The following is a 15,239-nucleotide window of genomic DNA, read 5'->3' as shown; positions in this document are numbered from 1 at the left end:
ATGCTTTTCTCTCACCTGCTGCTGGGTCTTTTCCATTTGCTTCTCACACTGGATTTAGCCAGCCCCTTGGATCTGCCTCATGCCTTGTCCCCCATCTGTTCCCTAGTGGCCCTGCGGGAGCCAGAGACTAGCCGCAGCCCCGTGTTAATTATCCCTTGGGTTAGTGTCTTTCTCCCATAACGTGTAGCTAAGATATTTGTTAGTAACTGGCAGGCGCCGCGGGGGCTCACCCCCGAACAGAGACACACGACCTCAATATTGGTGCACAAGACAAAACTCACCTGCTCCTGGAACAGGAACACTGATTAGCAGTGAGGCCCCTCCCTGGCAGCACCGAGCAGTGAGAGCTGAGTGAAGGGGGAGGCAGGCCCAGGGGGAGAAGGCTCCATGACTGTGTCAGAGGGAGGCTCTGCCCTGGCCAGTGGGGAATCGTTGCCTCTCCGAGGGGCCCAGGCCTGGTGGGTCATTTCCCCAGGTTACTGAGTGGGGGCTGGAGCCAGTTCTGGGTTGTCTCCTTCAACAACCAAACAGAACCAATGGATCTTGTGCCGACCTGACACTGCGCTGGGCTAGTGCTGTGTGTGCCACAGAGCTTCCTGCAGGGCTGCCCACATGGGAGAGGGGAGGGGCAGTTTGAGCGACCCAGCTCTGCCCCTTCTGAAAATGGCAAGTGTTGTCTTAGCAGTACCAGGGAGGTGGGGGGAAGCAGCCTGATGTAACCTCTTGGGTCACAGCTGCTGTCACATAGGTGAGAAAAAAGACAAGGTAGCTGTCACATGAAACTGCAGGCTGGTTTCCCTGACTGGGAATCGAACCCAGGCCACAGTAGTGAGCGTGTTGGATCCTAACCACTAGACCATCAGGGACACATGAAACTTACCTTTTTGCTCACGTACACTAGCCTTTCACAGGCCATTTTCTGTCCACTTCAGGATGGGGGCGGGGGGTCCATTCTCCCTTGCCCAGAGGCGACAAGAACAGAAACCAAACAGAACATCAAAGCAGCCAGACTGAGTCATGTGAGTTGCCCAACGAGCCCAGGATCCTGTCTCATGACAGCAGCCGATTTCATTGTCCCGAGGGAATCCTCAGGACAGACAGTTATTAAGTGATCCCTCCTGGTGCCCATTTCCAGCTTCTAGAATACACCAGCTCGGGACACCTGCCCTGTCCATCCTGGTTAAATGCCATTGATTGACCTTTCCTGCATTAAATATTCCAGTTCTGTTTTGGACCTTCTTGTAGATTTCACCTTCACAACATCCTCTGGCGAGGAGTTCCACTGGGCGCAAAAATGTTTCCTTTTAGTTTATTTTTAACTTGGTTTCTGGGCTCCCTGAGGCCCTTTCACACACAAGGGCTTTCTCTGCAGCATGCTGGGGGGAGAAACCCCTGAGCCAGTGACATGGACTGACCTGGGCGCAGGCCAACAAGGGGGGTTTCAGTGAAGCTACATGTAAATGGATCCATCTAGTAACCACTGCCAGCCACACGCACAAGGGAGGGGACTTTAGCCAAGAAAGCAAGGACTCTGAGGGAGGGTTGGAAGTGAAGGGGGTTAATCAGATGGACGGGAGTTTCCAATGCTGGGCTGTGGCTAAGATGGATGAGGGGATGTCACAGGGCACTAGCACAGCAAGGGGACCAGAGAGGCCCTGCTGCACCGAGAGACATGGCAAAGCCTGGGATTGAACCAGGGACCTTTAAATATTTCACCTTAGGCTCCCCACACTGAGCTCCCCATAAACCCCTCCAGCTGGTTATTAACTGTCCGGGATGTCTGGCAGCCGTGTCACTAACATGATGCCGTCGTGCCCGGCCCAGGAAGGCGCGACTGGTGTTTCCTGCCACCTGCAGTTTGACTGGCTCCTTCCCCCCATTCCTGCCTTAGCTCCCGGGCTGACCTGGCAGATGAAGTGGTCGGGGGCCCAGCAGCCTGGGCAGGGAGTCGGGTGGCCAGACCCTGGTGGCAAGAGTCTTGGTGCTACTTGTTTCCCTGCCCCCTCTGGTGCCCTCACTCCCCACCCGCAGCCCCTGCTGCCTGCCTGGGTCCCTGTGCTGTGTCAGACGCTCAATGAACCCTCCTGTTTCACACGGGCTGGGAGTGGCTCTGGGCGAGGGCACAGGGCTGTGTCATTCCCTGTGGGAGCGGGAGGCCCCCGGAGCCCAGAGCGAGTGGACTCCCCAAGGGGCCCACGGTGAGAGACAGGGGGCTGGGGGCTCAGGGAGGGGCGGTCCCAGGAGGCAGAGGGCACCTGTGACTCTCGGCTGGCAGCTGACACTCTGCTCCTTGCTTCCCTCCCGCTGCTTCACCTCCCAGGGCTTCTTTCTCCTTCCCTGTCCATAGCAGGCAGCTACACAAAGGCAAGTCACCAAACCAGACACCCCTGTGGCCAGCATGGCCTCTCAGGGTGCCCCCGCCTGCCCCGTGCTGAGAGCCAGGCCCAAGCAGGAACGAGGCGGGTGGGCCCTCTTGACACCAGGGTCTCACCACCCATCTTCTTCCCGCCGTCAGCAGCCACAGCCCCTGTCAGCCACTGGGTCAGCCCAGGAAGGGGGGCCGGACATGGTCAAGTAGCAAGTCAGGCTGTGAGGGGCAGGCAAAGCTCATCTTGCCCTGCAGGGCCACCAGCCACAGCAGCTCTTGTGCACGGCTGTGGAGTAAAGCATCCCTGAGGGAGGGGTGGTGATGTCAGAGCAGCCCCTGTAGCCGCTGAAGTAGCTTAGTGGGGGGTGCATTAATGTGAAGCGTTAAGGGCCCCCTGGTTCAATCCCAGTCCTTGGTGGAAATCTTTGCTCCTGTGGCTGAGCCCTTGTGTGGGTGCGTCTACACTGGGGTCTTATTTCTAGCAAAGTAGACACTCCAGAGTTGCACATGAAGCAGGGATTTAAATAGTGCACACTTCATTTGCATACGCTCACCCATGCAGTGTTTTGAAGGTGAAAGGGCGTCAGGGGCTGCTGCATTAGTTCAAACCAAACCCCTCATTTGCATATTGCTTGCACAAGAACCCGTCAGTGTAAACATGGCCCCTCTGCTTTCTGGCTAAGCTAAAAAAATGTTGTGTGAAGCAGTGAGATTCTAGAACATTCCTCATCAAGTGAGTCTGAATCCTGCACCATGACCTCAGTGGGACCCGCTGGGGAGATGTTGGTTTGCTGCAAATCCTTAGTAACGCCAGTATTTGGTTTTCTTGGCTGTGTCTATGCTGCGCATTGCTGAGCAATAAGATATGCAAATGAAATGTGGGGATGAATATTTCCACACCTCATTTGCATGCCTAATGAGCCATCATTTTTGCAGCACAGGATTTGTGCAAGAAGGAGCTGTCTACACTGCTCCTTCTTGCACAAAAAAATTCTCTAGTGCTGCTGCTTATTGTCAGCTGTTCTGCTGCTTATTGTCAGGAACCCTCGTGCCACTTGGGAGGAAAATCCAGTTCTGACCAGTCTCTGAGTGGCCAGTGCCTGAGGGGGTCCAACATGGATCCCTAGGTCACAGGTCACATAACCCAATGGCTACATCTACACTGCAGCCTTCTTGTCCAAGAACTGTTTTGCGCAAGCATTCTTGTGCAAAAGGTCTTCCACAAGAGCAGGTCCACACTGCCAAGTGCTTTGCACAAGAGATGTGCTTTTGTGCAAGAGCGTCCATGGCAGTGTGGTTGCTCTCTTGCACAAGAAAACTCTGATGGGCATTTTAGCCATACGGGTTTCTTGCACAGGAAATTCATGTTGCCTGTCTACACTGCCCTCTTGTGGAAGAGCTCTTGTGCAGGAGGGATTATTCCTCGATTATTCCTCATGGGTAGAGGAATAACTCTTCTGGAAGAAGCCCTGTTTTCCAACGCTGTAATGCAAATTTACTTGTGCAAGAATGCTCGTGCAGTGTAGATGCTCTGCACATTTTTGTGCAAGAACAGTTGTTCTTGCACAGAAAGCCTGCAGTGTAGATGTCGCCTTAGGGTTTGCATGCATTTAAACAGTTCACATATAATGGAAATCCAAGAAGGTGAATGTCTGCATTAAATCAACACTCTCTCAGGGGGCACTTGGATTTGAACCAAGGACCACTTGATCTGCAGTTAAATACTCTGCCACTGAGCTACACCCCCCTGTGAGAGTTGGGTTTGCAGCCAGTATTGAGAAGTGGGTAGGGAACAAGAGACTTTTGTGTGTCACACATCTCAGGTGGGACGGACCCTCACTGACACTAGATTGTGACTGGTCCTAACAAGGAGTTTGTCCAGAAAGCATCAGAACTGGGGCAGAACAGAGATTCTGTCCACACGGAAAAGTTATTTTGAAACAATGGCCGTTATTCCAAAATAACAAGGCACGAGTCTAGACAGCAATTCCGTTAGTTTGAAATAACTCTGAAATAACGGACGGCTAATTCCAACTTCTGTAGACCTCACTGTACACAGAAAAATGCCTGCTCTGAAATAGCTATTTCAAAATGAGACGTGTGTAGATGCTGCACTTCTGCTATTTCAAAATATCCCCCCCTCCTCCCCCAGGGCCTGGGGCTCTAAATCAAGGTAGCACGTCTACATTAGGGAAGCCTCCTTGGACCCATTTTGAGGTTTCCCTGCAGTGTAGACGTGCTATCTTGTAATAACTATTCCTGAAGAGCTTATTCCCAAATAAACGTGCCGTGTAGACGTAGCCAGAGAGTCCTGAGAGATGAAGCAGCTGGAGGGAAGCCAGGAGAGCAGAGGCCAGTCTGAGAGGTGAGTGTCCCAGGTGTCTACCCCAGGCCTTCTGTCTAGGTCCCAGGTGTAAGGGGCAGCACTAATGACTCTGAATCCTCCACTCTGAGTTTAAATCTCAGTGGGACGGGCTGGGGTGGTTGCTGGGAGGTCCTCGTGCTCCAGGCTTTTTGGCTTCCTTGCCCTGAGGTTCACTAAGGGGGTTTTGCTTGTCTGAGGCCCATTAGAGCTTCGTGAGCAGACTTGTGCTCAGGTGCCTGATGCCATCACAGCGTCAGGGCAGGTCGCCCATCTCACCCCTGAGCTCAGCCCATGCTGGAGGCAGCCAGAGAGTGTGAGCAGAATGGGGGTGGGGGAGTTGTATACTTTGGGAAGGGTCCTGGCTCCCAGCCACACACCTTGGAACAAAGACCAACGGTCCCTGCACAAAGTGCATTGTGGGAATGAGAATTGGGGCAGCAGGAAAGGGGCCGGCCCCTCAGCACCAGCGAGCAGGTGGGAGAAGATGGGAGTGAATCCTGCTACCTCTCACGTGCAAAGGGAGCACTAACCCACGTGCAACTCATCTCTAGTGCTCTGGCCTCCAGCAGCTTTGTGCCCCACTAGGGTGGGTTATTTCAGAGACCAGAGAGGAAGAGGGAGGGGTCTCTGGATGTGCGGAGCCCCCCGGCTCTGCCTGTGAAAAGAAAGAACAAGGGCACAGGCAGAAACTTCAATTCCTCTTTGTGCGTCTTGACTTTTTCAATCTAAGGACTTTGAAGAAATGCTTTAAATATCTGCTCCAGTGGCGCAATGGGTCAGTGCACAGTACTTATAAGGCAGTACTTGTAGGAGGTTGTGAGTTCAAATCTCCCCTGGAGCACTCACCTTTAGTCCCTGCTGGGTCATCCCCTTGCAGTGGTTCCCAAACTTTTCAGCATCACTCCGCCCCCTTTTTGATTTGTGAAAAACCCTCATGCCCCCCCCCCCCAAATAGCAGCAAAACTTGTTGAGCAAAAAAGAAAAAAAATGATGAGGGGAGGGCTGGGTTACCTCTTCTCCCTCCCCTGGAATTTCTTCACACCCCCTCTTCCACCCCCTCCGGGCTTGCCCCAGAGCTCAGGGCCTGGAAGTCTGGTCAGCAAGTGAGACTCGCCCGTCAGTCCAAGCTGCTTTCTCCCCGGCTGCTGTTCCAGCCTGTCCCGTGCCAGCGCCGCACGCAGGCCAGTGGGGCAGGACGGGGAGTGTCAGTGGGGCCCTGCTCTCAGTCCGTCCCTCACAGGCCCTGTGGGCTGCTCGAGGGCTGAGCCCATCGCGGGGATGGAACATGGGGCACGTTTCCCCCTGTGAGGGTGTGAGGGGGCAGGAGGGAGCCACACGGGCCCGGCTGAAGGTTTTGTGCTGGGGCTGGAGGCTTGAGCCCGAGCTGTCGGCCTCAGCGGGACTTGCTCCTCCCCTCTCCTGCCTTGCTGCCTCCTTTGGCCAGCAGCGCTCAGGGGCAGCCGGGAGAGCCAGCACCAAGGGCAGAGGATGCCGAGGCACAAGCCCCTCAGAGGGGACAGGCCTGAGGCCTCTGGCTTGCCCAGGCTCACGCCAAGGGGCTTTCTGTGGTGCCGGGCGGGGGAGGGAGGCCAGGCCCAGGCCGGTGGGAGAAGGGGCAGCGCCTGCCAGGGCAGCAAGGGGAGCTGCAGGGAGCGAGACGCGGCGTTTCTGCCTGGATCACTCAAGGTTCCCTTTGCGGGTGATGCACCGGTGACACCCCTGTACTTCTGCCAGAAGGGGCTCTCCTGCCCCTCCTGTTTGGGCAGGGCCTCTTGCCCTGGCCAACATAAGCAAAGCAGCCTACCTCAGGCAACTTCCAAAGCTCAGCTGGCAGAGCAGAGGCCTGTAGCGGGTGCTGGGCAAGTGTCCTTAGGTGGCTGATTCAACTCCAGCTGAAAGGAGAGATTCTTCTCCCTCCCCCTGGCTGCAGGCCCGGCCTTAGGACCAGGCGGCTGCCTTGGGTCTGTCCCTTTGGGGCCTGGTGCTACAATTGACAAAAAGGTTTTGGGTTCCAGCTGCCAATCAAGTGTCTTGGGCTGCGCAGGCCTTGAGTCATGGCAAGAGCTGGAGGGGAATGGGGAACGGCTGCACTTTGGAATGGGAAGGGGGTGACTGGAACCATAAAGTAGAACAGTTTTAAGGTTTGCTCCCAAGGAGGGCACCATGGCTTAGTTGGCTAAAGTGCTTCTCTAGTAAGCAGGGGATCCTGGGTTCAACTCCCAGTGGTGCCTTGTTGCCAGGTCAATGGGTCTTTTCTTCCCACCATTCTTCAACATGTATCTGGAGTTGGTTTTACCTTCAGTTGAGCTTGGTGGTGCCCTCACAGTGGGAGTAGATTAGTAGCAAAGAGCAGGAGGTTCTCTAGGGGTTTGGTTTAGTGAGGCTTAGCTAGACTTGCTAAATCAAGCTCTGGAAGATGGATTGCAGCAGCCATCTCCACCTGAGTGAAGAGATGGCCTAATGGTGCAATTAGTTATGTGCCCACACTAACAGCCCCACTGCTGGTAACTCTCCTGCTGTGTCTACACTGGCCCCTTGAATTTCCGGAAAAGCACTGATGATCTACTGTATAATCATCAGTGCTTTTCCAGAAAAACTATGCTGCTCCCGTTCAGGCAAAAGTCCTTTCCTGGAAAACTGTTCCGCAAAAGGGCCAGTGTAGACAGCACAGATTTCTTTTCCGCAAAAAAGCCCCGATCACGAAAATGACGATCGGGGCTTTTTTGCGGAAAAGCACATCTACATTGGCACAGACGCTTTTCCGGAAAAAGTCCTTTTCCGGAAAAGCATCCTGCTAATGTAGGCGCGCTTGTTCCAGAAATACTTAGAATGGAAAACTTTTCTGTTTTAAGCATTTCCGGAAAATCATGCCAGTGTAGACGTAGCCACAGAGGCTACATCTAAACTAGAAGTTTTCTCCTTAAAAAAATATGTTAATGAGGGACTCGATTGCATGAGTCACAATCTCATTTGCATATTTTCTGCCAATGGGATTTTTCTGCAAAAACAAGCAGTGTGAACGTTTTTTTTGCACAAAACCCTCTTTCCCCACAAGATTCTTATGTCCTCCAAAAGAGGTATCCTGATTTTGCAGAAAAAGGGGGTTTTGCACAGAAAGAAAACTTCCATACTGCTTGTTTTTGCACAACAACACCAGCGCAAAATCAGTTTGGCAGAAAATATGCAAATAAGACCATGACTCATGCAAATAAGACCCTCGTTAGCACATTTTTTTGCCAAGAAAACTCATAGGCATGTTCTTCTCAGGGGTTAGGTACCTTTCTGCCCTAGGAAGACGTGTGGCCAAAACACAGGCCTCGCTGTGAGCAGGATTTGAACCTTGGTAAGTCATCCTTAGGTTGCTGGCTTGAAGAAGAGCCTTTTCCCTAGAGTTCACCTTTTGCACAAGCTGCTTGCCTGGAATCCATGTTTTCAGAGCCCTGCACTCAATTGACAATAAGATTCTGCGTACCAGTTGCCAATCACGTTTCTTGGGCTGCACAGGCCTTGAGACCCTGGAAGGCTGGAGGGAAATGGGGAATGGCTGCACTTCGTTAGCTGCAACCATAAATTAGTTTTAGAGACACTTTTCTTTTTTCAGAAGAGGCTTTTCCGACATTTGGCCCATCTACAGGGATCCAAATGTGGGGATAACCTCCTCTTTTAGAAGAGTCCTTATTCCTAATAAAGTGAGGAATACAGGCCTTCCGCAAAAACATGCCCACTTTTTTGGAAAGTGGTGGGGAAAAGTGGACCGGTTCCTTGGATGTGGCACAGTTTTTCCAGGACACGAGAGTTATCCTGGAAAAACTTAGCAGTAGAGACATAGCCCCGTAGGGCGCCATGGTTCAGCTGGCTAAAACACCTACCTCATACATAGGAAATCCTATGTTCAACTCCCATTGTTCCCTTGTTGTAGCCTTTGCTCACATTTTCCTATGCCCTGCTGGGACACAGAAGAGGCCTCCCTGGCCACCCATGGAACTGCTGGTTCAGGAAAAGGCTGATTAGAGAGGAACGTTGGGAAGAAGGAAACCACAAGGCTGGAGCGGGTACAGAGGTTGCTGTGACTGATACTGGCTGGGCAGGGCTCTGACTTCCACTCTGAGCCCCTGGGTACCACAAACTGGCAACTGAATCCTGCTCCATGGTTGTCCCAGCGCTCTGGGAGCAAGCGATGTGCCTGTAACTGCCTGCTGGGATGTGGGCCCTGCGCTGCCTGGTGGGGGAGGGAACAAACACAGTGGGACCGTCCAGCCCTTCCACTGGATTCAAACCAGGCCAGTCGGAGCCTCTCGTGCTCACCGAGGGGGATTCCCCACTTGCTGCCTTGGAAGCTGCAGTCACATCACAGAGCCGGAGGCATCTTTCTGAAAGGGCCGGTTGTAAAAGTACCTCTTATGGGCCGGCTAGCTCAGTGGGTTAGAGCATGGTGCTAATAACGCCAAGGTCATGGGTTCAAGCCCCATGCTGGCCACAGGGGTGCTTGCTGTGGCAACAGCCCCCCTTTAGCTGCCTGCTATGGACAGGGAAGTAGAAACAAATGCAAGGAAAAGGCTGAAAACTTGGAAGCAGGCCAGAGAGCTGGTAGGAGAAGGCTCCAGCCTGCACAGACCTAGTGGCTAAAAGGGCCTTGGCCTGGCCTGCTTCCCCCAATAGCAGGAAAACTCTTCTCTTCCCTCCATTGTCCCCAATGGGGTGACCTGATCCCAAATTCCTGCTGCTGCGCTGGCTGGCCCAAGGCTCCCTGCAGGCAGCAGGTTCCTCCAGCCCAAGCCACAAAGGGAGGCTCCATATGTCCAGGAGGCCTGGAGCAGGTGCCCAGCACATAGAGCTGCTGCTGGTCACCTGCTTTAGCAGCCCTTCCCCTGATCCCCTGAACCCACAAAGACTCCTGCTCTTCTGACTTCAGAACGAGCCAGAACTAGCCAGCCCACATCTCAGTGAGTCGCCTGTGGCCCCATCAGAGACGAGCTCGTGGCAGCGGCAGAGACGTCCCTGCTCTGCCTGTGGGGTCTTTCCCAAAGGGCCCCACGTGGGCTGCTGGCTCAGCTGTTTAGAGCCTGATGCTGATAACGCCCAGGTCGTGGGTGCAAGCCCCATGCTGGCCACAGGGCTGTCTGGTTTGGTGACTTGCCTTTGTGTAGCTGCCTGCTATGGACAGGGAAGGAGAAAGAAGCCCTGGGAGGTGAAGCAGCGGGAGGGAAGCGAGGAGCAGAGTGTCAGCTGCCAGCCGAGAGTCACAGGTGCCCTCTGCCTCCTGGGACCGCCCCTCCCTGAGCCTTTTCCTTTCCCACAACTAACTGACCTAGATGACAGACGTCCCTGTGGAGAAGGGAAGAGCCTCCAAAAAGGCCTGTGCAAATGCAGTCGGGGAATTAGCTCAAGTGGTAGAGCGCTTGCTTTGCATGTGAGAAGTAGTGGGGTTGATCTCCACAGAGGAGGAGAGTTGCCAGTTTTTCTTTTTACCAGCCAGGGGGCTAAGTGGCTCCAGTAGCCCCTCCCCTCCTGCTTCCTACTTGCTCTCCCCAAAAGCCAGCCACGCTGGGGTAGAGAATTGCTGGACGCCAGCCCTTCTGGGCCAGACAGTGGCAGGAGCACTGGAGACAGGTTGCAGATGGGGCAGAATTAGCTTCATTGGAAAACTGCTGCCTTTGCCCACGAGAGGAAGCAGGATTCACTCCCATCTTCTCCCACCTACTCGCTGGTGCTGAGGGGCCGGCCCCTTTCCTGGAAGGTGACTTGCCTTGCATATGAGACAGCATCAGACCCCTGCCACCCGCCTGCTCCGTGTGGAGACCAAGTACCTGGGATGTGTGTTACACAAAAGCCTCTTGTTCCCTGCTCAGTTCCCAGCATTGGCTGCAGGAGCTAGCTTTCATGGGGGTGTAGCTCAGTGGTAGAGTGTTTGACTGCAGATCAAGTGGTCCTTGGTTCAACTCCAAGTGCCCCCTTGGAAAATTTCCTTCCAGTGGAAATATTTTCCTTTCCAGTTCCATCACACTCTGGCTTTACATTGCTTGAGGTTCTTCATATTAATAAGAACCTTTAATACAGAGCTACTCAACTTTGGAAGCCCCGGGGGCCACAATGAAATGGCATTTCACCAGAGTGGACAGGAAAGGTGTCCCTAGTTAGTGTATTCCAGGAGCTGAGAATGGGTGATGGGAGGGATCACTTAACAATTGTCTGTGCTAAGGATTCCCTCGGGACAACTGTCGTGAGACAGGATCCTGGGGCAATTGGACAACTGGCATGGCCCAGTCTGGTTGCTTTGATGTTCTGTTTGGCCGTCTTGTCCCCTCTGGGCAAGGGAGAATGGACCCTCCATCCTGAAGCGGATGGAAAATGGCCTGCGAAAGGCTAGTGTAGGTGAGCAAAGGAGCAGCTTTTATGTGTCCCTGGTGGTCTAGTGGTTAAGATTCAGCACTCTTACTGCTCTGGCCTTGGTTGTATTCCCAGTCAGAGAAACCAGCTGCTACTTTCACATAACACCTGCCTAGTCATAATTGTCATGTGTTACAGCAGCTGTGACCCAAGAGGTTGGCTCATTCACATCTTTCCCTTACTGCTAAGACAACACTTGCCTTTTTCAAATGGGGCTGAGCTGGGTGACTCAAACTGCCCCTCCCCTCTTCTGCATGGGCAGCACTACAGGAAGCTCCGTGGCACACACAGCACTAGCCCAGCGCAGTGTCAGGTGGGTGTAAAATTCATTGGTTCAGTTTGGTTGTTGAAAGAGACAACCCAGAACTGGCTTCAGCCCCCACTCAGTAACCTGGGGAAATGACCCACCAGGCCTGGGCCCCTCGGAGAGGCAACGATTCCTCAATGGCCAGGGCAGAGCCTCCCTCTGACACAGTCATGGAGCCTTCTCCCCCTGGTCCTGCCTCCCCTTCACTCAGCTCTCACTGCTCGGTGCTGCCAGGGAGGGGCCTCCCTGCGAGAGCCGCCTGGGCAGGTTCCTGCCACAGAGACACGTCTCAGAGCAGGACGGATGCTCAGACCGACACTGAGTGTTGCTCAGCGCTGGGGTGAGACAGGGAAGGACAAAAGGGTCTAACGGCGCCTGCAGCCTTTCAGAACAGCCCCCGGCCTCACCCCCACGTCCCAGCTCTTCCCTCCACCCTCACTGGGTTCTGCTGGGCACTGTCTGGACTCAGGCCTCCCTGGTGCCAGCCTAAAGGCACTGGAGAGGACAGGGGAGCTCCGTGGGCAGAGTCCTAAGCCCCTAACTGGGCAGGGCTCATTAAGCAGCTGTGGGGCTGGGCGGGGAAAGTGCTGTGGACTGGCCGCAGGTGGAGTCGTGGTTCACATGGCAGCTGGCCAGGGAGTTAGGCTGGGTTTGTGGATGTTCTTTACTGCTCCCCTGTCTCTGTTCTCTGACTCGCCCCTTTCCCGTCCCCTGGCCCTGCCCGGCTCTGACTCCTGCCTGGCTGCCTCCCGCATGGGCTGAGCTCAGGGGCCGGGCTGGTGACCTGCTCCACCGACACCTCCCGTCAGTCTGCTCTGTCAGCCAGCCAATCAGCTTTGTGAGGAGGTTCATGGAGGCGGGGCAAAGAGCTCTCTTGTTAGGTCAGCAGAGAAGCAGCCAAAGCCCCACCCCCATGGGAGAGGGGAGGGGCAGTTTGAGTAACCCAGCTCTGCCCCTTCTGAAGGGCTTGTGAAAATGGCAGGTGCTGTCTTGACAGTGAGGGAAAGGTGGGAAAAGTCTTGAAGCCTAGCCACTAGACCCTCAGGGACACATGAATAAGCCTCTTTCCTCACGTACATGAATAAGCCTCTTTCCTTTCACAGGCCACTTTCTGTCCCCTTCAGGACATGGGTCCATTTTCCATTGTCAAGAGGGGACAAGAACAGAAACCAAACAGAACATCAGAACAGCCAGACGGGGCCATGCCAGTTGTCCAACTAGCCCAGGATACTGTCTCACAACAGCAGCCAATTCCATTGCCCAGTGGGAATCCTCAGGACAGACAGTTGTTAAGTGATCCCTCCTGTCGCCCATTCCCAGCTTCTAGAATACACCAGCTAGGGACACCTGCCCTGTCCATCCTGGTTAAATGCCATTGATTGACCTTTCCTGCATTAAATTATCCAGTTCTTTTTCAGACCTTCTTGTAGATTTCACCTTCACAACATCCTCTGGCAAGGAGTTCCAGTGGGTGCAAAAATGCTTCCTTCTGCTTTATTTTTAATTTGGTTACTTACCAGTTTTGTTCTGTCACCTGGGATCTTGAGTAGGAGAAAAAAATTCTTATTGTTTTCTGCACCCCTGTCATCATTACATAAAACTCTGTCCCATCGCCCCTGAGTCGTCCCTTTCCCAAGCTGAGACGAAGAATTTCCATGAACTCCTGGGAGCTGCTGTTCCAAAGAAGAGGCATTTCCCGTGGAAAACATGGCCAAGCCCAATCCCCTACACAGAGCCCCAGAAAATACCAATGGACACTGGGCACTTGCAAAGCTCCCTCTCGGGCAGCTCTACGGAATGGATCCGGCTGGCCATCGGACTGACTAACGCCATTAACAGATGAGTCCCCGTGAGACTTCCCAGCCCAAGTGCAGAGACTGTGGAGTCTCCCACTCCCAGCCCAGTGGCAGAGGGGCAGCGCCCTGAGGAGGCGGGTCCCGAGGCAGCGGAGACCTTTGAAGGGAATGGAGATGTAAGGTCAGAAGGAAGGGGAACAAGTCACCTCTTCCCAGGTGAGATGTGCTGGGAAACTCCCAGATCGGGTGCAAGCCGAGTTCCAAGGGTTGGTTCCTGCCCTGGTGGATCCTTGCAGGGCCTGGCTTGAGAAGCACCAAGAAGCCGTGTGTGGCCAGGAGAAAGGGTGCAGAAGGACCATGGATGCAGGAGCAGGGTGGGGTGTCTGGCCAGGATAGAGGGAGCAGGAAGAAGGGAGGGTGTCAAAGCAAGTTGAGGGTGCTGGGTGGGAAGAAAGGGAGGGGAATGGGGTGGCTGGGGTCTGGGCATGAGGTAGGACATTATGTGCACAGCCACAGTAGTGGCACTTCCAGGGTGGGCCCTGGACTGAGTGGCTGCAACGACCTGGTCTCAGACAAGGCATCACTGAGAAGTCTCAGCCTAACCTGTTTAGCTGTGTCCCACATGCTCCTGAAAGCCAGCACACAGGTCGCCCAGCCCTGCGCCCTGGGACTGCCTTGTGGGCACCCAGGGGAACCACAATAAGAGAAGACCCTGCGGTTCTGAACCAGGGACCTTTTGCGTGCTAGGAAAATGTGATAACCACTACACCACAGAAACACACTTAACAGGGGTTTCTGCTGCTGCACTTAGACTTGGGCAAATATTCGGTTGCTAACCCTTTAACCAACAGAGATTGCTGCAGGGCAAAGGAATTCTCTGCTGTCAGGAAGGGACCAAACTGAAGGAGGCCAGGCCCCCACCTGGGGACTCCAACCTAACCCCTGAGGGGCTGCTGTGCCTGGCACTGGCAAGGCAGGGCTCTGACTGCAATTGCTGGGACAGGGGAGCCAGCGCCAAGTGCCCTTGTGATTCCCTGGGGGTGTCAGTGCCCAGAGACCCTGCGAGTGCCACCTCTGCAGCTCCTGCAACCGTGGAGAGTGACTCTCGTCCCCCCTCCCTTGGGATGGGCAATGGCAACAGGTGGAGGAGCTGGGAGAGAAGTCCCAGAGAGCAGCCCCATGGCTAAGCTGGCCAAGCAGCTGCTGGGTATGGGGGAGATGAGGGAGGCAGCCCCCAGTGGTGCCTGGCCAACGTGTCTGCTCTCCCTGCCATCCCTCCCTACGTAGCTGGAGTTGGCCCTGTCCCCACAGCAGGAAGCCGAAGGGGGCAAAGAGCAGAAGTGCTGGAAGCTGGTGAGGGTGGCCTCTGGATTTGATTTAGTGAGTCTTAGTTGGACTTGCTAAATCAAACACTGTAAGATCGATTGTGGCCATTCATCCCCAGCTGGACGTGGTCCTTGTTCTTCTGCAGGACACGGCCAAAGGAGAGTAAGGACGAGCCAATGGGCATCCAGATCAGATCACACCCTTGTGGAATGGATGGAAACAGAAACCAGACACACACACAGAGCCGGTTTGAATTGGTTCCAGCTGAGGGACGGGTTTGTCTGGTTTATGGGCATTGGCACTAGAGCATGTGAGGGGTTTGTGGTCATTTGAAGAATCCCTGTTCAATAGAAATCCAAAGTGTGACACAGCTGGAGATGTAAAAGTTTCATTTCAATTGATGAGCTTTTTAAGGGGGCACTTGCTACACCCCCATTGCAACCGTGTGTTTGCATCCAGTGTTGGGAACGGAGCAGGAAACGAGGCTTTTGTGTGACTCACATCCCAGGTGGGAGGGGCCCTCACTGACCCCAGAGTGTGACTGGTCCTAACAAGGGATTTGCCCTGAAAGCAGCAGAGCTGGGGAAGGACAGGGAGTCTTGAGAGATGAAGCAGCTGGAGGGAGCCAGGAGAGCAGAGGCCAGCCTGAGAGCTGAAAGTCAGAGGTGCCCACTCCACTCTCACACCATA

At 54.3% G+C, this 15,239-nt stretch overlaps 3 non-coding genes across 3 annotated transcripts; 2 read left to right on the top strand and 1 right to left on the bottom strand.

Annotated features, from left to right (window-relative positions):
- Positions 1 to 4,043: 4,043 nt before the first annotated feature.
- Positions 4,044 to 4,115, bottom strand: TRNAC-GCA (transfer RNA cysteine (anticodon GCA)). Its single transcript has one exon. It is a non-coding gene; the product is annotated as a tRNA-Cys (tRNA).
- Positions 4,116 to 9,136: 5,021 nt separating this feature from the next.
- On the top strand, positions 9,137 to 9,210 carry TRNAI-AAU (transfer RNA isoleucine (anticodon AAU)). The gene has a single exon. It is a non-coding gene; the product is annotated as a tRNA-Ile (tRNA).
- A 1,405-nt stretch (positions 9,211 to 10,615) lies between these two features.
- TRNAC-GCA (transfer RNA cysteine (anticodon GCA)) lies at positions 10,616 to 10,687 on the top strand. Its single transcript has one exon. It is a non-coding gene; the product is annotated as a tRNA-Cys (tRNA).
- Positions 10,688 to 15,239: the final 4,552 nt, after the last annotated feature.

Source organism: Pelodiscus sinensis, unplaced genomic scaffold, assembly GCF_049634645.1.
Source record: "Pelodiscus sinensis isolate JC-2024 unplaced genomic scaffold, ASM4963464v1 ctg35, whole genome shotgun sequence".
NCBI lineage: Eukaryota > Metazoa > Chordata > Testudines > Trionychidae > Pelodiscus > Pelodiscus sinensis.
Note: the sequence above shows the minus strand (reverse complement) of the source record. Positions and strands in the feature narration are given on the sequence as shown.